Here is a 20,754-nt window from a genome sequence, read left to right as displayed (position 1 = left end):
TTGATCTCGTCGTACTTCTTCTTGAGCTCGCCAGTGAGATCCCCGTACGTGACCGGAGTTTCTTCTGCCACTTCTGATGAAGACGGTATGGTGTCTTTCGCCATCTCTGATGTAGATGGCGAGATGGTTGTCGTTGAAGATGTGTCCCACCGGGCGTGCCAGAATGTGTTGACGTCAGAAACCCACCGGCGGGCAACGACTGGCCAACACCGTAGAGCCGGGAATGACTAGGGCTGCGGCTGGCCCCAGTCCCTCAGAGCGACGGCCCGCAAAGCCTCCTGGTCGCGCGCCGATGCGGGTTGCAAGGGCGTGCCACCTGACCTATACCTGGTCGGGAAGGTGTGGATGATGCCTCGCTTAGTTTCTGCGTGGGCACACACGTACACGTTAAATACGAGCCTCGATCGGCTCTCAGGTTGTCCTGTGAATCGGCTCATGGAGCCGATCCACCCATGATTCGTCCAAGGTGGCCGAACATATGGTGGTCCTGCTTGATCAAGATAAAGCATATGAGATCCACGACGATCTAGGGTTTTCACCGCATAATCGGATCATCCTACTCACGATTGGGCCTCGCGCTCACGCACGGTAAACGTAAGCCAGCCCTAGACAAGGCCTAAAAACCAACACTAGGTTGATCCTCGGAACGTCCCTGTCTAGGGGCAGCAAACTACACCACGCATGCCGCTGGATCCTCCAACCCTTTGTAAGGCCTAACTATTGCAGATATTAAACTAATCCTTGATGAATCAAGGAGCGACCATAACGGATCAGATCTACTAAATAAAGATCAAGCGGGGTGCCGCCCTGCACCCATGATGAGGCACAAGGACGGCTAGACGCGCAAGGGTTGCACTACGCGAGCATATTATGCTAAGAACGATGCTAACCCTAACGCGTCTATGATAACTACGTTGCTCGCCATCAAAAAGGCTTCGGTACGAGCAACGCATGAACAACTAGGCAGGCTCGTGTCGCCTAGATCGCGAGATGCGATCTAGGCAGCATGGTGCTTACCGGAAGAACCCTCGAGACGAAGGAGTTGGCGATGCGCCGAGATTGGTTTGTGTTGAACGTTGGTTGTTGTTTATTCCATAAACCCTAGGTACATATTTATAGTCCAGGGGACTTTCTAATGTGGGCGTGCACCAAACCGTGCACGGGTAAAATTCTAACTTCTAAACTAAGATGCGATCTAATATGTTACAGATACATGGGCAGTTTAGCCCAACTTGGTATAAAAGGCCGATCCACGTATTTCTTCCATGTACAATCTTCACGTCCATCTTGATCGCGGCCCACTTCTGGCTTGGTCAAATTCTGGTGATAACAGACACCACTGCCTGTCCCGGCAGCATTAACATCGAGGAGGAGCCGTTGTTCGCTGAGGAGCTCACACAAGCCGCAGCTGCACAAGCTCGAGGTCGCCGGGTAAGCAAAAGAACCTCCAACTACACGGAGAAGGAGGACAAGGTGCTCGTCGAAGGATGGTTGACCATCGGGCAAGATGCATTGACGGGTGCCGAGCAGAAGGGGACCGCATTCTGGCGCCGGATCTATGATGACTTCCATGAACATCGCAAGTACGGACAGGAGCCATTTGAGAGCGGACGCAGCGAGATATCGCTCCAAAAGAGGTGGGGAGCAATTCAAACGGAATGCAACAAGTTCCAGGCGGCGTATGATCACGCGAAGCGGATCCCCGTTAGTGGCTTGGGTGTGAAGGACTTGGTATGATTCTTAACCTCAACTTATTCATCCGATGTTTGCACATATGTTTATCGTTGTTGTCTCGCTTTGCTCTAGGTGTGGCAAGCTTTGGAATTCTACAAATCCAACAATGGAGAAAAGACCTTTGCCTTCCCTCATTGTTGGAAGGAACTCCAAGGCACCCCCAAGTTCCAGGAGGGGTACGAGGGGTACATGGCGACCTTGACTGGCAACAAGACCGCCAAAGATGCTACGGTCATTGACCTTGATGGTGGGTGATGGTGCGTGAATCACACGTCCGTTGGGAACCCCAAGAGGAAGGTGTGATGCGTACAGCAGCAAGTTTCCCTCAGTAAGAAACCAAGGTTATCGAACCAGTAGGAGATGAAGGCCACGTGAAGGTTGTCGGTGAAGGAGTGTAGTGCGGCGCAACACCAGGGATTCCGACGCCAACGTGGAACCTGCACAACACAATCAAAATACTTTGCCACAACTTAACAGTGAGGTTGTCAATCTCACCGGCTTGCTGCAAACAAACGATTAAACGTATGGTGTGGAGAATGATGTTTGTTTGCAAAGAACAACAGAGAAAAAAGATTGCAGTAGATTGTATTTCAGATGTAAAAGAATGGACCGGGGTCCACAGTTCACTAGTGGTGTCTCTCCAATAAGATAAATAGCATGTTGGGTGAACAAATTACAGTTGGGCAATTGACAAATAGAGATGCACATACATATATCATGATGACTACTATGAGATTTAATTAGGGCATTATGACAAATTACATAGACCGCTATCCAGCATGCATCTATGCCTAAAAAGTCCACCTTCGGGTTAGCATCCGCACCCCTTCCAGTATTAAGTTGCAAACAACAAACAATTGCATTAAGTACTGCGCGTAATGTAATCAACACAAATATCCTTAGACAAAGCATCGATATTTTATCCCTAGTGGAAACAGCACATCCACAACGTTAGAACTTTCTATCACTGTCCCAGATTTAATGGAGGCATGAACCCACTATCGAGCATAAATACTCCCTCTTAGAGTTACAAGTATCAACTTGGCCAGAGCCTCTACTAGCAACGGAGAGCATGCAAGAACATAAACAACACATATATGATAGATTGATAATCAAATTGACATAGTATTCAATATTCATCGGATCCCAACAAACGCAACATGTAACATTACAAATAGACGATCTTGATCATGATAGGCAGCTCACAAGATCTAAACATGATAGCACAAGAGGAGAAGACAACCATCTAGCAACTGCTATGGACCCATAGTTCAAGGATAAACTACTCACGCATCAGTACGGTGGCGGGCATGGTGATGTAGAGCCCTCCGGTGATGATTCCCCTCTCCGGCAGGGTGCCGGAGGCGATCTCCTGAATCCCCCGAGACGGGATTGGCGGCGGCGGCGTCTCTGGAACTTTTCTCGTATCGTGGCTCTCGGTGATAGGGTTTTCGCGACGGAGGGAATTTATAGGCGAAGGGGCAGAGTCGGGAGGCGCCCGAGGGGCCCACCCCATAGGGCTGCGCGCCCAAGGGTGGGGTCGCGCCCCCCTAGGGTGTGGCCGCCTCATCGCCCCTCTTCGTCTCCTCTTCGGATTTCTGGAAGGCTTCGTGCAAAATAAGACCGTGTGCTTTTGTTTCGTCCAATTCCGAGAATATTTCCTGTGTAGGATTTCTGAAACCAAAAACAGCAGAAAACAGGAACTGGCGCTTCGGCATCTTGTTAATAGGTTAGTGCCGAAAATGCATAAAAATGATGTAAAGTGTATATAAAACATGTGAGTATTGTCATATAACTAGCATGGAACATAAAAAATTATAGATATGTTTGAGACGTATCAAGCATCCCCAAGATTAGTTCCTACTCGCCCTCGAGTAGGTAAACGATAACAAGGATAATTTCTGAAGTGACATGCTACTATCATAATCTTGATCAATACTATTGTAAAGCATATGAAGTGAATGAAATGATTCGAAGCAATAGTAAAGATAACTAGCAAACTACTGGCACGGCGGCACGCTGCGCCCAACATGTGCCTGTGAGTTAAAGAATAATAAGTGGTATTTTTAGAGTGGACGCATACTTTTGATTGAATGCTTGTTCATCGCAGCATTATTTCTGTCCAAGTTGTCAGATAAATCATCTATCAAGCAACAATGTAGATGAATTCGCAAAAAGAAAAAGCAACAATGTTGATGCATGTGGTACATGTATGGGATCGCAACTTTTATTACACCATCAAAGATAAAAACTGACTATGCAATCCCTGGAAGCCATCGTATGCACATTACACTTGGTAACTGGGACGTAAAAACATAGAACACAATTTTTGGAAAACCTCATTATTTCTACTTGGAGGGCAATCAGTATTTACCAAAGTCACCTCTTCTTTGTCAGAGAAAAGGAGGCTAATTTCCATGCCTTTGCCAACCGTGTTGGGGATAACCTACTCCTTGGTGGCACGCCTATGTGCTTCTTCTTTGATCTTCAGCCTGAACTCGTCCATTATAAGCAAGGAAGCAACCCAGACTTAGTAAGAACATGTTTTTTAAAACTACTTCAGAGGTCATAAAGCTGAATATATTTGTAGATGAAAAAATAGAGAACTTCCAAACATTGAATTGCAAGAAATCAATAATAGATCCCTAGATCTAAGTAACAAAAAAGACAACTTCCTATGCCAAAGCTCATATATCTGGCACGTTTTAGAAGCGGGCAACTTACATTGTAGCCTCAAGAAAAGTTTATTTAGTAGACTATTATAAGGACACATGCGTAAAAAAAGAAAGTAATACATCAGAGGTAACAGCCGGCTTGGAAATGATAGCATGTTACCTAGGAAAAAAAATATGTTCAATGTATTGACTAAGACACATCTAGATGGCGACATGAGATACTTAGTATGCATGGTTCTGTTAAACTGAACTGTGTTCTATGTTGATAACGTGAAATAAGTAGTTGACTTCAGAAACTCGTCTAAACAGCTCGGAAGCATCTTTCTAACATTATATGTCTTAAAAAAAGAAAAAAAAGAACAACCAGGGGTAAAAGAACATTCAAATAACTTATCAACTCTGATTAATATAAAAGGACGAAAAACATGGTTGAGGAGGTTTCCATGCTAGCTAGTATAAAGTGTATGCAAAATATAATTCAGAAGATCGTGTAAATTCACGAATTGGTTTGCATGAAAATTATTACTTTGTGAGGTTGCAAGGTAAGATAATTTATATATTGCAAGAAATATAAGTTTAAGGGTGGTGGCAAAACAAATATTTTTTATGCGAAAGGAAAGTTCAGATATAGGAGCATCCATTGATCTTTAATACAAAATGCAAGAAAAGTGTAATTCGAAAGATTAGGCATACTTATGAATTAGTACAGACGAAAATTATTCACTGATGTGGGATCACAAGGTTAAATAAATCATACAAAACAGGAAACATGAGTATAAGTGTAATGCTATGAAAACAATTATGATATGCAAGAAGATAACCAGATATAGAAGAATCGGTTTATCTTCGTCCACGAACGCAACGTTCTAAAATAACCGGGGACAAAAAAAGAGGGAAAACAACATGGGAGATGGCATGCACAATGCAAGGTAGTTCAATACAATGTTTCAGATCATAAAAGAGTACCTCATCGACAATAAACTCTAGCTCATATAAGTTCTGCTTTGTTTTTCTGATGCCTACACTTCCATATTCGAGCAGCACACACAAGAACCTTCCAGTTGAATCTTGGGATGATAAATCTTTTAGCGTCAAGACTTGCATATTTAGCACTTTTTGGTCTGTATTAAAGCGAAAATTCTGAGTACAGAATTGTAGGCGGCATACCAAAGAGTGAATACTAGTAGGAAAAGACTCATCAGTGGCGCACTAAAAATGGATTCTGTGGCGCATGGGGGTGCACCACAGAAACGTCGCCACAAAAATAAGGTTTTTGTGGCGCACCGACCCATGCGCCACAGAATTAAGGTTTTTGTGGCGCACGGGTGCTTGGGTGCGCCACAGAATTGATTTTCAGTGCGCCACAGAACTTGCTTGTATTATACACGATTTTGTGCTGCCTGCTATACACATGCAGTTTATAGACATCAATATACAGGTTATATACAACAACATATAGAAATATGCAGATATAATATAAATAGCATGTACATTGCACATATATAATGTAGACATCATCATCACAGTACTTAGAGCCCGATCGAGATACATATATAGTGGCAAGTGTCAAATGTTTTGCATACAACTCTTAATTCATACAAAATTCACAATTTCGAGATACAAAGTAGTCTTCATCCGGTTCCTCCTTTGCTCCCTCCTCTCTACCCACCAGGCTCGCTTGTATCGGGGTCTTCATCCGGTTCCTACTATGATTAAAATGGAAGAAAGTGAGACCAACAAGTCCGATGCACAAGAGAAATGGAATAAATGCCTCATACATTGTTGGTCAACACAAGTCTTAACATTTAGGGATGGCGTAAGTGAGACCAAGTCCGATGCACAAGAGATTGATATTTGTGCTATCTTACCAGGCTCACTTACGCCACCCCAGAGTGTACGGGGACCAAACATTTTAATCATCGGCATTTTGGAAATACCAAAGCAAATGGAATGACAAAATGGAATAAGTGCCTCATACATTGTTGGTCAACACAAATACTATGGTCAGAAACCATAGTTGCAGTATACGCCGCGAGTATACTTTGCAGAAGGGCCCCTTCACCCGGCCGCCGTTCCGTGAACGGGTCCTTGACGAGACAACAACGCCGATCTACCTCTCCGGCGCAGAACCACGGCAGTCCCAGCCGCCTCCCTTGTGGCCGTGTGTCCCGCGTCTCGCCTTTGTTCGCCTTCTTGCCCGGTGAACCAATAGATCGATCATTGGAATAAGGAAACCGATGACGGCCGGTCGCAAGATTAGATTGCGATCGGCCGTCATCGGCTTCCTTATTCCAATGATCAGTCTATTGTTCACCGGGCAAGAAGGCGAAGAGTGCATGGCGCAGGAGACGCGGCCACAAGAGAGGCGGCTGGGACTGGCGTGGTTCTGCGCCGGGAGGCATGTCGGCGTTGTTGTCTCGTCAAAGACTCGTTCACGGAACGGCGGCCGGGGAAAGGGGGGCCCGTCTACAAAATATATTGCGGCGTATAGGTGACCAAACATTCTAATCATCGGCACTAAAATGGAAGAAAGAGCCAAGTGGTATCTCAACTAGATATCATATGCCTCATACTTTGTTGGTCGAAAGTAATATTAACATTCAGGGATGGGGTCAGCGAGGCCAGGTAGGATGCACAAGAGATTGATATTTGTGCCATCGCACCAGGCTCAGTGGCCCCACCCCAGAGTGTACAAGTGACCAAACAATTTAATCATCGGCACTAGAATGGAAGAAAGGCTGATACGTCTCCAACGACCTATAATTTCTGATGTTCCATGCTTGTTTTATGACAATACTTACATGTTTTGCTTGCACTTTATAATGTTTTTATGCATTTTACGGAACTAACCTATTAACGAGATGCCGAAGGGCCAGTTGCTGTTTTCTGTTGTTTTTGGTTCCAGAAAGGCTGTTCGGGCAATATTCTCGGAATTCGACGAAACGAAGACCCATGACCTTATTTTTCCCGGAACCTTCCAGAAAGTCAGAGGGGGACCAGAGGGGTGCCAGGGGGCCCCCACACGACAGGGCCGCGCGGGCTCCACTCTGGCCGCGCCAGCCTATGAGGGGGAGGCCCCAGGCACCCTCCGACTCCGACTCTTCGCCTATTTAAGCCCTGGAGACCTAAAACATCGATACCGACTGACGAAACTCCAGAAAGACTCCAGGGGCGCCGCCGCCATCGCGAAACTCCAATTCGGGGGACAGAATCTCTGTTCCGGCACGCCGCCGGGACGGGGAAGTTCCCCCGGAAGACATCTCCATCGACGCCACCGCCTCCATCATGCTCCGTGAGTAGTTCCCCCATGGACTACGGGTTCTAGCTGTAGCTAGTTGGTATTCTCTCCCCCATGTACTTCAATACAATGATCTCATGAGCTGCCTTACATGATTGAGATTCATCTGATGTAATCGGTGTTGTGTTTGTTGGGATCCGATGGATTGTTACATTATGATTAGTCTATCTATAAAGTTTGTGAAGTTATTGTTGCTGCAATCTTGTTGTGTTTAATGCTTGTCACTAGGGCCCGAGTGGCATGATCTTAGATTTAAGCTCTATACTTATTGCTTAGATTGTATCTACAAGTTGTATGCACATGTCTATGTCCGGAACCAAAGGCCCCAAAGTGACAGAAATTGGGACAAGCTGGAGGGGAAGGCTTAGATATGAGGATCACATGTTTTCACGGAGTGTTAATGCTTTGCTCCGGTGCTCTATTAAAAGGAGTACCTTAATTTCCAGTAGATTCCCTAGAGGCCCGGCTGCCACCGGCTTGTAGGACAAAAGATGTTGTACAAGTTTCTCATTGCGAGCACGTATGACTATATATGGGAAACATGCCTACATGATTAATAGACTTGATGTTCTGTCTTAATGCTATTTCAATCCTATCAATTGTCCAACTGTAATTTGTTCACCCAACACTTGTTATTGGAGAGTTACCACTAGTGTAGATAGCTGGGAACCCCGGTCCATCTTTCATCATCATATACTTGTTCTACAAGACATTGGAAGTAGTATCAACTATTTTCTGGTGCCATTGCTCTCATATTACTGCTACTGCTGCTGTGTTACAGTTACTACTGCTCTCATATTACTGCTGCTTTCACATCACCCTCGTTACTAGTGCTTTTCCAGGTGCAGCTGAATTGACAACTTAGTTGTTAAGGCTTATAAGTATTCTTTACCTCCCCTTGTGTCGAATCAATAAATTTGGGTTTTACTTCCCTCGAAGACTCGTTGCGATCCCCTATACTTGTGGGTCATCAAGACTATTTTCTGGCGCCGTTGCCGGGGAGGCATAGCTCTACTCATAAGTTCACCTGGGGAGTACACTCTACCTCTCTCTCTGTTTTATTTTATTTTGTTTTGCTTAGTTTAATTTTCTCTAGTTTACTTGTGCTTAGTTTATTTCTGTCTAGTATTATTTTGCTTAGTTTACTTTTGTCTAGTTTGTTTTTGTTTTGTTTTACTCTTCTCATATACCCAAAAATCCATAAAATTTTGAAAAACCTAAAAATTAAAAACTGTTGTTATGGAAGAACGCATAACTATGTTGGAGCTTATTGAATTATATAATAATTATAGAGAATCAAGAAGGGTAAAGTTATGAGTGCTGTGATAGAAAAATTGAATACAATTGCTAAAATCTTGCTTAAACGCCATGATATAAACTGTTGCTCTAAAGAGGATACTAAACATCTGAAATTTCAATGTGGCTTTAGTGAGGAAGTTTTAATTAAGAACTATAATTGGAATAACTATATTCATCTTGGGTTCGAAGAGGTAGAACAATTTGTCATATTTATGGGAGCCTATGAGATAGAATCCTTCATTGTTAAAAATTATGAAACTTGTGTTGTTTGTAAGGACCTTAAAGATTATGTCTCTTCTATCCTTAATTTTTGCATAGAAATCTACAGTGATAATCCTTATATCATTGATTATAAAGAGAGACTCATTAATGCACAAGAATGCACTCACAATTTGCAGGAACCGATGGAAGAAGAAATTGATGAACCTGAAAGCTCATTGGATGAAAAAGAGGAGGAAATTGATGAAAATGAAAGCTCATTGGATGAAAAAGAAGAGGAGAGTGATGAACAAAAGGAGGAAGAATGGATTAGCTACCCATGCCAACCTTCTAATGAGAGTAACTCTTCATCTCTTACACTATTTGATTGTCCTCCATGCTTACCAAAAGAGGATGAATGTTATATGCCTGTGGATTCTCTTGAAATATTCCCTATGAGTAAAACTTGTGAGAATAATTATGCTACTGTTATCTATGATAATCCATGCTACTTTGAAAAATGTTATGATAATGCTTTGTTTGTGCCTGATATCGAAATGCATGGTACTAAAGAGTTTTGCTTGGCAAATGTTTATGATAAATCTCTAGATGATGGTCCTATGTTACTTGATAATAATAATTGTACTACTAATGAAAATGGGATTGGAGAGGTCTTGACTTTATCTAGGAGTCCCATATCTCTTGAGATTGATCAATCATCTTGTTATAGTATTGATAAAAGTGGTTTTGAAAGTTTTAATCCCGTTATTTTTGAGCTTGATAAAAATTATATGTTTATGGATCATGAGAAACATGCTTTATGTGATAGTTATATTGTTGAGTTTATCCATGAAGCTACTAAAATTATTATGAGAGAGGAAAATGTGGTTGTAGAAATTTGCATGGTACTAAAACACCTCTCTATATGCTGAAAATTTTGAAGTTACTCTTGTTTTATCTTCTTATGCTTGTCACTTTGTTCTTCATGAATGTATTTGTGTACAAGATTCCTATGCATAGGAAGTGGGTTAGACTTAAATGTGTTTTGAACTTGCTTTTTGATTCTCTCTTTTGCTTCAACTCTACCCTTATGTGAGCATCATTAAAATTGCTGAGCCCATCTTAATGGCTATAAAGAAAGCACTTCTTGGGAGATAACCCATGTGTTTATTTTGCTACTGTTTTGTTGTGTCTTGGAAGTTGTTACTACTGTGGCAACATCTCCTTATCTTTATTTTATTGCATTGTTGTGCCAAGTGAAGTCTCTAATAGAAGGTTGATACTAGATTTGGATTTCTGCGCAGAAACAGATTTCTATCTGTCACGAATCTGGGCATATTTCTCTGTAGGAAACTCAGAAAAATCTGCAAATTTACGTGCGTGATCCTCAGATATGGACGCAACTTTCATTAGTTTTAAGTTTTCTGATTTGAGCAACGGAAGTACCTCGTAAAAATTCGTGTTTACTTGGCTGTTCTGTTTTGACAGATTACGTATGCTGTTTTTGCATTGTCTCTTGTGGACTTTAAGTGAGGCTTTCTAGACGTGGAGAGCTGTAGCTAATGTTTTATTGAGTTCTTGCAATGTGTCACTACAGGACTAAAGTGGATTAAAGTTTTTTTGAGTACTAACCCCTCTAATGAAGTTTATGAGAAGTTTGGTGTGAAGGAAGTTTTCAAGGGTCCAGAGAGGAGGATGATATATGATCAAGAAGAGTGAAAAGTCTAAGCTTGGGGATGCCCCCGTGGTTCATCCCTGCATATTTCAAGAAGAATCAAGCATCTAAGCTTGGGGATGCCCAAGGCATCCCCTTCTTCATCAACTTATCAGGTTTCTTCTATTGAAACTATATTTTTATTCGGTCACATCATATGTGCTTTACTTGGAGCGTCTGTTTGTTTTCATTTTTGTTTATGTTTGAATAAATTCGGATCCTAGCAATCCTTGTGTGGGAGAGAGACACGCTCCGCTTTTTCATATGAACACTGTTGTTCTTAGCTTTATTTTAATGTTCATGGCGGAGTTGAAAACTGTTGCACTTATTGACATTTGGTTGGAAACAGAAAATGCCTCATATTGTCTTGAATAATTTGATACTTGGCAATTGTTTTGAGCTCTCAAATAGATCATGTTTACTCATGCACCTTGTAGTTTAAACCTATTAGTGGAGAACTACCGTAGAGCTTGTTGAAATTGGTTTGCATGATTGGTCTCTCTAAGGTCTAGATATTTTCTGGTAAAAGTGTTTGAGCAACAAGGAAGACAGTGTAGAGTTTTATAATGCTTGCAATATGTTCTTATGTAAGTTTTGCTGTACCGGTTCATACTTGTGTTTGCTTCAAACAACCTTGCTAGCCAAAGCCTTGTACTGAGAGGAAATGCTTCTCATGCATCCAAAACCTTGAGCCAAAAACCTATGCCATTCGTGTCCACCATATCTACCTACTATGTGGTATTTCCTGCCATTCCAAGTAAATACTTCATGTGCTACCTTTAAACAATTCAAAAGCTATCATCTCTTATTTTGTGTCAATGTTTTATAGCTCATGAGGAAGTATGTGGTGTTTTATCTTGCAATCTTGTCATTTACTTCGGACGGACTTTCACAATGGACTAGTGGCTCATCCGCTTATCCAATAATTTTGCAAAAAGAGCTGGCAATGGGGTTCCCAGCCCCGATTAATTAACTTCATTAATAATTTTCTTCACATGTTTTGCTCTGATTCATCAGTAAGCAACTTAATTTTGCAAATAGACACTCCTCCATGGTATGTGAAATGTTGGAAGGCACCCGAGGATTCGGTTAGCCATGGCTTGAGAAAGCAAAGGTTGGGAGGAGTGTCATATCTAAATAAAACTAAAATAAATAGACACTCCTTCATGGTATGTGATTGTTGGAAGGCACCCGAGGATTCGGTTAGCCATGGCTTGTGAAAGCAAAGGTTGGAAGGAGTGTCACCCAAAAATAAAATAAAAAAACTAAAGTACATGTGTAAACAAAAGAGAAGAGGGATGATCTACCTTGGTGGTAGAGATAACGTCCTTCATGGGAGCCGCTCTTGAAAGTCTGGTTGATAAGGTAGTTAGAGTACCCGCTACCATTCGTTGACAACAACAAACACCTCTCAAAACTTTATTTTTATGCTCTCTATATGATTTCAAAACTTGAAAAGCTCTAGCACATGATTTAATCCTGCTTCCTCTGCGAAGGGCCTTTCTTTTACTTTATGTTGAGTCAGTTTACCTATTTTCTTCCATCTTAGAAGCAAACACTTGTGTCAACTGTGCATTGATTCTTACATACTTGCTTATTTGCATTCATCATATTACTTTGTGTTGACAATTATCCATGAGATATGCATGTTGAAAGTTGAAAGCAACTGCTGAAACTTATATCTTCCTTTGTGTTGCTTCGATGCCTTTACTTTGAATTATTGCTTTATGAGTTAACTCTTATGCAAGACTTTTGATGCTTGTCTTGAAAGTACTATTCATGAAAAGTTTTGCTATATGTTATCTATTTGTTAGCAACTATAGATCATTGCCTTGAGTCACTTCATTCATCTCATATGCTTTATAATAGTATGATCAAGATTATGTAAGTAGCATGTCACTACGTAAATTACTCTTTTTATCGTTTACCTACTCGAGGGCGAGCAGGAACTAAGCTTGGGGATGCTTGATACGTCTCCAACATACCTATAATTTCTGATGTTCCATGCTTGTTTTATGACAATACTTACATGTTTTGCTTGCACTTTATAATGTTTTATGCATTTTCCGGAACTAACCTATTAACGAGATGCCGAAGGGCCAGTTGCTGTTTTCTGTTGTTTTTGGTTCCAGAAAGGCTGTTCGGGCAATATTCTCGGAATTCGACGAAACGAAGACCTAGGACCTTATTTTTCCCGGAACCTTCCAGAAAGTCAGAGGGGGACCAGAGGGGTGCCAGGGGGCCCCCACACGACAGGGCCGCACGGGCTCCACTCTGGCCGCGCCAGCCTATGAGGGGGAGGCCCCAGGCACCCTTCGACTCCGACTCTTCGCCTATTTAAGCCCTGGAGACCTAAAACATCGATACCGATTGACGAAACTCCAGAAAGACTCCAGGGGCGCCGCCGCCATCGCGAAACTCCAATTCGGGGGACAGAATCTCTGTTTCGGCACGCCGCCGGGACGGGGAAGTGCCCCCGGAAGCCATCTCCATCGACGCCACCGCCTCCATCATGCTCCATGAGTAGTTCCCCCATGGACTACGGGTTCTAGCTGTAGCTAGTTGGTATTCTCTCCCCCATGTACTTCAATACAATGATCTCATGAGCTGCCTTACATGATTGAGATTCATCCGATGTAATCGGTGTTGTGTTTGTTGGGATCCGATGGATTGTTACATTATGATTAGTCTATCTATAAAGTTTGTGAAGTTATTGTTGCTACAATCTTGTTGTGTTTAATGCTTGTCACTAGGGCCCGAGTGGCATGATCTTAGATTTAAGCTCTATACTTATTGCTTAGATTGTATCTACAAGTTGTATGCACATGTCTATGTCCGGAACCAAAGGCCCCAAAGTGACAGAAATTGGGACAAGCTGGAGTGGAAGGCTTAGATATGAGGATCACATGTTTTCACGGAGTGTTAATGCTTTGCTCCGGTGCTCTACTAAAAGGAGTACCTTAATTTCCAGTAGATTCCCTAGAGGCCCTGCTGCCACCGGCTGGTAGGACAAAAGATGTTGTACAAGTTTCTCATTGCGAGCACGTATGACTATATATGGGAAACATGCCTACATGATTAATAGACTTGATGTTCTGTCTTAATGCTATTTCAATCCTATCAATTGCCCAACTGTAATTTGTTCACCCAACACTTATTATTGGAGAGTTACCACTAGTGTAGATAGCTGGGAACCCCGGTCCATCTTTCATCATCATATACTTGTTCTACATGACATTGGAAGTAGTATCAACTATTTTCTGGTGCCATTGCTCTCATATTACTGCTACTGCTGCTGTGTTACAGTTACTACTGCTCTCATATTACTGCTGCTTTCACATCACCCCTGTTACTAGTGCTTTTCCACGTGCAGCTGAATTGACAACTCAGTTGTTAAGGCTTATAAGTTACCTCCCTTGTGTCGAATCAATAAATTTGGGTTTTACTTCCCTCGAAGACTGTTGCGATCCCCTATACTTGTGGGTCATCAAAGGCCAATGCAATTAAGAAGTAGCTAGTATGAACTAAATGGAATGCCTCATACTTTGTTGGTCGAAACAAATATGAACATCCCGGGATGGCGTTAGTGAGGCCAGGTAGGATGCACAAGAGATTGATATTTGTGCCATCACACCAGGCTCACTAGCGACACCCCGGAGTGTACAGATTGACCGAACATTCTAATCATCGGCACTAAAATGGAAGAAAGAGCCAAGTGGTATCAACTAAATAGCATATGCCTCATACTTTGTTGGTCGAAACAAATATTAACATCCAGGGATGGAGTAAGTGAGGCCAGGTAGGATGCACAAAATATTGATATTTGTGCCATCACACCAGGCTCACTTGCTCCACCCCCGAGTGTACGAGTGATATCGACCAACCATCTAATCATCGGCAAGTACAAAAACACCACCAAACCAGCAACCATGGTGACATAAGTCAAAATGCTCAAACACACATAGCATGCATGGAGCAGATGCTCCAAAGGGATTATTCATCACTTGGTATATAGACCAAGTGATGCTGGCAAAAGAGAGGCCAATCAAGAACCGAGTAAATCCAAGTAAGTGATAGATATGCCTAAACAAGCAACAACACATAGCATATCCCAGCTAACCGAGATGAGACAAGTCTTGGTAGCCAACTTAATCACCTAGCACCACCTAGCCTTTTAAAACCATCAGAAACAGTCCATTTTCTTCAAAGGATACCACAGTGGCATTCATTTACATGATTCCCTAATGTGAATATCTCTATTTTAGTATACCATCATAAGCATTCCATTTAAATCACACATTTTAGTATCTGTTCTTATCCAAGTTTTTGCCTCAGCATTTGCATCATTGGCTGAGCCAAGACATCAAGCATTTGGCCAGGGAGCATTCTTTCTTTTTAGGGAACTATATGAACTATATGCACATGATCCAGTAAGCATCCCCACTAATCAGAGCATTATAAGCATAGTAGCATACCATAAGCTCACAACAATCCATCAAGTAAATCTTCACAAGGATACCACAGTAGCATAGTAGCATACCATAAGCTCACAAGAATCCATCATTTTCTTCACAAGGATACCACGAGTAGCATACCATAGTAGCATTTCATGCATTTAAATGAACCGAGTAGCATCAAAACCAACCAAATGTCCAACTAGCAAGCAATACCAAGTGAGCAAGTCTTCATTACCTTGTACAGGTTCAGACATGGATTTATTTCCAACAAAGGATGGAAATCAAATTAACATCATTGAATTAAATTGAATCATTACCATCACATGGTTCATCAATAACAATTAGGGGCAATGCATCCAGAGCAACAACAGCAATGCATCTAGAGCAACAACATCAATGCATCCAGAACCACTACTGAGGTACATCAACCATGAGCAATGAGCCAGTAAGTAAATCACTAGCACATGATGATCATTTGACCATTTAGAGCATGGACACACAAGCAATAGAAACAGTATAGTTCACCAGGAATGGTGAGAAGCTGCAAGAGCATGCATCTAGCTGCAGCAACAATGACAACAAGCTAGGATAGATAGATCAACATCAACAGCAGCCAGTACATCAACAGCAGCACAACCAAAGCATGCATCTAGCTGCAGCAACAATGACATCAAGCTAGGATAGATAGATAGATTGCATCCAGTAGCACATCAACAACAACAGCAGCTAGCACAGCAACAGCAACAACAGCACAACCAGAGCAGCACACGAGCATTTCGTCGAGCACTTTGTGCTCGCGGGAGAGGAAGAGGGAGGGGAGGGGAGGGGAGGGAGGGAGAGAGTTCACCGACGACGGGGGTGGAGGAGGAGGTTGACGACGACGGCAGCGGTGGAGGAGGAGGAGGACGCGGCGGCTCCTCCACCTTCACGCGACGGCGGCCCCTCCTCGCGGCGGCCCCTCCTCGCCGTAGCGGCAGCTTGTGCTGCAGGTGGCGGGGATGGGAGGACCGTGGCGGCATGCGGCCCTCGCGGAGGAAGGCGGCGGCGACGGCGATGGCGACGACCATGGCGGCGCGCGGCGGATCGGAGGAGAGGGGGGAGGGGAGAGGGGGGGGGAGAGGGGAGAGGTGAACAGGCGTGGGGGAGGGCACGGGCGATGATATAAGTTACCTTAGTTCTGTGGCGCACCCGAACAAGTGCGCCACAGAATCAACTACTTATGTGGCGCACCGAATCACGTGCGCCACAGAAAGAGTTATTTCTGTGGCGCAGCACGCCATGTGCGCCACAGAAATACCTACACTAATAATTGGTGGTGGCAGGATGTGGGCCCCCTATAATTTCTGTGGCGCAATGTTCAGTAGTGCGCCACAAAATTAAGCTATTTCTGTGGCGCACCTAGCATGGTGCGCCACAAAATAACATTCTGTGGCGCATTTTTAGTGGTGCGCCACAGAACTAAGCTCCGCCTATAAGGGTTTTCCTACTAGTGGAAGATCTAATTACAAAATAATGGAAATAATTTCTTAGGGTGATTTTGTTCAACTTCGTTATGGGAGATTTTGCTCAGCACATCAGCAAGGAAATTAAGAAGATGAAAGAGCTTGTACCAGTTTTTGCTCATTGTAATGAGAACACCAAAACGCTCCTACATCTCAGAACCAAACAACAGTGTGTAGGTGTCTTGCAAGTGAAACGGCAAATGGGGTTGATTCAGTTGTAATCTCTGTTTCATATTGTTCTAATACAAAATCATCTGTGATGTATAAAAAGAAAAGAAAAATACATAAGTTAGTTATAATGCTTTTAATTAAAAGCAACAGAATATGCAGGCTACAAACTGAAGTTGACTACCTAGCATGAAACTTGCCTCACCCCTTCAATTGAATAGTAATGCATATTTTTTTCACTTTTAAGAAAACCCCTTGCCTGTTTAATTCGTAGGTTTGGCGAACTTAACATTGCATTAATGCTTGTGACTCCCATCCAAAAATCTCATTGGTGTTCTAGTTTTTTTTCACCTGAAAGTTCTGTAGATTCCTACATTGGGATCAATCATATTACTTAAACTTCTGAATTTGTGTGGCAAAAAGTGTATACCTAACCGGTAATTAATCTAAGCAGTAGGTTTATTTGGGAATCATACATATGTCCGTATTTTGGATTGATTATATGGAAAATCAAAATTCGCACCATTCACTTTCTTAAAAAAGTGTATACCTAACCGGTAATTAATCTAAGCAGTAGGTTCGTTCAGGAATCTTACATATGTCCATATTTTGGATTGATTATATGGAAAATCAAAATTCTCACCATTCACTTTCTTAAAATACATCTACTATCAAAGTATACTCTATAAATGCATCAATACGCAAGGCTTTTGAGCTTTCTGAAAAATTTAGCTGTCCACAAAATATAGAGGCCTCCCAAGCCTTCAGAAAGTCTAAGTTTGTATTTACTGTAATGCCTTGAGGTAGCTCCAAGTGTGCAAGCAGAAGTCAATATTAATACTTATGGGTGTGTAATGATTATGAGAAAGATACCCATATTAGCATATTATATATGTATAAGCACATGAGAAAAATCTGCACATTTAAGACAACTGAAATGAAGTTACAAGTGCTTCTTTTTATGTGGTTGCTAATTTCAAGGTTCTACTACTAATTACTGGAATGCAAAAAGTGTATGTTGCGCATAAGGGAGACGATATCACATTTTATCTAACCTATGAGAAGAACCCGGTCAGGAAATTTAGGCCTATCAGTAAGCATTCAAATAGCCGAATGATTTCAAGCCTTGATGTGAAATCAAAGTAACACAATTGGCTAAATGTCTGCATATACAGAATAATTTGTTGTTAGTTTACCTCAAACAATAGTACCGAGAAGATCGCAGTAAGTTACCTGTAAGATATGAAGTGCTCCGAAAAGTGTTTGAGCCTACGGAAATTTGCAAGGCGACGGAGGTGGCTGATTCGATTGAAAATTGTTTTAAAGTGCTCAACACCACCTTGGCGGCGCACCGTCCCGCAAGCTCGAGCCCCTCCACACTGACACCTTTGACCGTCAACATCCTTGGTCGCAGCGGCACTACACCGCCGCAACAACCTGTCGACCCCTTCTGTGCCTGCACCAGCCGCCTCGGCTAGGATACGGAGCGGGCGTGTCCACGCTAACTGGTCTGGCAGGAAATAAGAAACATTACAGAGTAAAGATAAGTGATGATTTGGTCGATAAAATCTGAATCTATCACCACACAAAAAGCAAGACGAAAACTCTGTGATTCAGATATGTTTTTTCCAAATTGATTCATGTATGCTAGAAAATGGCATCTCAAGATCTGGAAATTAAATCCAAATCTTGCGCAGCCTCTGTGGAGGCACCATACTGCTTCATGAATTGTTAAGGATAAATTATATTTGAAATCTGCAGGTCTGTAACGAATTCTTTCTGATTGAAGCGAGGGTTTTAGCATGGCACCATGTAAACTTTTCTTTGCTGCTAATAAGAGAACTTCAACAAATTTATAACTGACTGGTATCGAGTATTCAGTATAATCTTTAATAGATTATAGATCTCAAAAAATAGTGGGAGGCAGAAAGATAAAAAAACGTCACAAATTATAACTCAAGTGGTATGAGTGGATGAATCTTTCTTGTGTGGAGATCATAAAATTTAACCCATCAGCATTAACTGTAATATCCGAAGTTAGCACTATATTCAGCCTGAATTAACAATGCACACTATTATTTAAATAATAAGGGATGGTAAGATGATTTGCTGCAAAGGTACATGATACACGTAGATTGAATGGTAAAATAAAGGTCGATTTTCGTCCCAGTGCATCATTGATTGAGTACAGAGAACCTCGAGTCGGATATTCACTTCAGCAAATGGAACAACATTTCACAGCCAAAGAAGGAAGGTAAGGGTGCCTGTGCTACAAAGAAGCGAACACCCGCAAGCATTACTAATTCAAAGTGGGCAGCTACATGTATTTCCCGTCGTGGGCATACAGTGTGTGCTTTTAGAAAATGAAGTGTGGTTCAAATATCCACTGCTGCAAAGGATATGTGCAGCTCGAGCTTGTGTTTCAACTACTTACTGAACTTTTTAATTCCAGCACTTGGCAGACACTTTGTAACAGCTTATGGATGTAACTCTGTGCTACACACTACTGGCGGTTTGCATCTTTGGCCGGGATGAATACTTGTACTACCTTAAAAAACAAACCCGCTGCTCAATTCCATTGATCAAGTAAATATGTTGAACATTTCAGTGAATGAAGACAGTAATGCATCAGTAGCATTGTTGTTAGCTCTCAACGTAAATGGAAAGGCCAATAAAGAATATTTCGTAACTGAAGCTAGCTGCTGACTGCAAGCTATCGCCGAATCTTGGAAAGGGTAAAGAGGACGGAAGTTCAATACGGACTGAAACAGGGAAGGGAAATAAAGAGACAAAGCGGATAAATTGGTACCTGAGGATGGGGGTCGTCGTACTGGATGGAGGTTTGCCTGAGAATTTCGACAAAGTGGGGCCGCCTCTGCTCCATTTCCTCCATGGATTTGGCGTCTGATCGACGCACTTGGGGTTCCGCTTCGATTTCCAGGCAGGTAGCGGAAGTATACGTCGGTGCTGCCAGCCTGCCACGGGGCGACCCACCACGGAGGGGGACTGGGCGGCCGCAGCGACCCCCATCCGGTCCGCGTCAAGCACGGTCCAGGCGCGCGGCATCTGCTCCTCTGGAATCACCAGGAGGTGGTCGTCTCATCGAACAACTCTAAGGAAGCAGGATCCTCCATACTCCACAGCCACCAGAAGACGACGACAGGCGACCTCCGCGGCGAGGTGGAGGGCAAGGAAAACCGCCGGGAGGCGTGCAAAGGCACACGCACGTCCAGAATCCGCAGCAGGTTCTCCCCGCCGCTGTGCCGCCCACAATATTCTTCTCGCTGGAGGCAAACGCGGGGACCAAGTTCAGCCACTCGACCTCGTCCCCTCCGAGGCCTCCACCCCTCCGCATGTTGCCCCCAATCGCACCCCATCGCCGGCAATGACACATTCCGCGTAGGAGGCGGTACGGGCACAGGATCTAGATATGAATCGGCTAGAAAGGAGCTCGGTCAGCGAGAGGACGAAGGAGATGGAGAACAGTGGAATTGATCTGAATAAATCTAGAGGATTCTTGATTTCCCTCGATCTGGTCAAAACGGATGGAAAGAGGAAGAGAAAATCTAAAGAATCTATGGGCAGGCCGAGCACAGCGGTGCCGGGAAAACGAAAGAGAGCAGGCAGTGGCGCCGGACGTGGAGGATGGCGGGTGGAGGGACACCGGAGAAACTAGAGGAAGAGATGGGGCCGTGACTAAGAAAGGGCA

General features: G+C 43.0%; 2 long non-coding RNA genes across 2 annotated transcripts; both read right to left on the bottom strand.

Annotated features, from left to right (window-relative positions):
• Positions 1-4,200: 4,200 nt before the first annotated feature.
• On the bottom strand, positions 4,201-17,022 carry LOC124700738. Its single transcript, XR_007001817.1, has 3 exons — positions 16,986-17,022; positions 5,376-5,530; positions 4,201-4,226 (listed from the first exon to the last, which is right to left on the bottom strand). It is a non-coding gene; the product is annotated as an uncharacterized LOC124700738 (long non-coding RNA).
• Positions 17,023-17,025: 3 nt separating this feature from the next.
• Positions 17,026-20,052, bottom strand: LOC124700737. The gene is made up of 4 exons (XR_007001816.1): positions 19,855-20,052; positions 18,279-18,550; positions 18,101-18,208; positions 17,026-17,131 (listed from the first exon to the last, which is right to left on the bottom strand). It is a non-coding gene; the product is annotated as an uncharacterized LOC124700737 (long non-coding RNA).
• Positions 20,053-20,754: the final 702 nt, after the last annotated feature.

Source organism: Lolium rigidum, chromosome 3 (assembly GCF_022539505.1).
Source record: "Lolium rigidum isolate FL_2022 chromosome 3, APGP_CSIRO_Lrig_0.1, whole genome shotgun sequence".
In the NCBI taxonomy this organism is placed as follows: Eukaryota; Viridiplantae; Streptophyta; class Magnoliopsida; order Poales; family Poaceae; genus Lolium; species Lolium rigidum.
This window is presented reverse-complemented; position numbering and strand designations above follow the sequence as displayed.